We start from the raw sequence: 812 nt of genomic DNA, 5'->3' as shown, positions 1-812 counted from the left end.
AAATAACAAATGAAGTCAGAAAGGATTGAAAAATGATGATGTGGCTTTGAATGGTGCATTTTGAACACACAAAAAGTCAGGAGTTCAAATAAGGTTTAAAAAATGAAATCCCTTTGTAACACACGAGTTTCCGGATGAAATCCTGATACTTTAAAAGAGATTGTCCGTTTTGTACACGAAGTGCATCCAGTTTTTGCCGTAACCCTCTCAACTTTCTTGCACATGCTATGTGGATGAAATGATGATATCATGCCAACTTTTAGCCTTTTCAGAGTTCATTTGAAATGCTTTTCAATTTTAGGGTCTTATAGCTCAAAATAATTAGTAAATGCATGAAAAATAACAAATGAAGTCAGAAAGGATTGAAAAATGATGATGTGGCTTTGAATGGTGCATTTTGAACACACAAAAAGTCAGGAGTTCAAATAAGGTTTAAAAAATTAAATCCCTTTGTAACACACGAGTTTCCGGATGAAATCCTGATACTTTAAAAGAGATTGTCCGTTTTGTACACGAAGTGCATCCAGTTTTTCCCGTAACCCTCTCAACTTTCTTGCACATGCTATGTGGATGAAATGATGATATCATGCCAACTTTCACCCTTTTCAGAGTTCATTTGAAATGCTTTTCAATTTTAGGGTCTTATAGCTCAAAATAATTAGTAAATGTATGAAAAATAACAGACGAAGTCAGAAAGGATTGAAAAATGATGATGTGGCTCTAAATGGTGCATTTTGAACACACAAAAAGTCAGGAGTTCAAATAAGGTTTAAAAAATGAAATCCCTTTGTAACACACGAGTTTCCGGATGA

This window comes from Triticum aestivum, chromosome 7D (genome assembly GCF_018294505.1).
Source record: "Triticum aestivum cultivar Chinese Spring chromosome 7D, IWGSC CS RefSeq v2.1, whole genome shotgun sequence".
Taxonomy (NCBI): Eukaryota; Viridiplantae; Streptophyta; class Magnoliopsida; order Poales; family Poaceae; genus Triticum; species Triticum aestivum.
The sequence above is the reverse complement of the archived record's forward strand: the minus strand, read 5'-3'. Positions refer to the sequence as shown.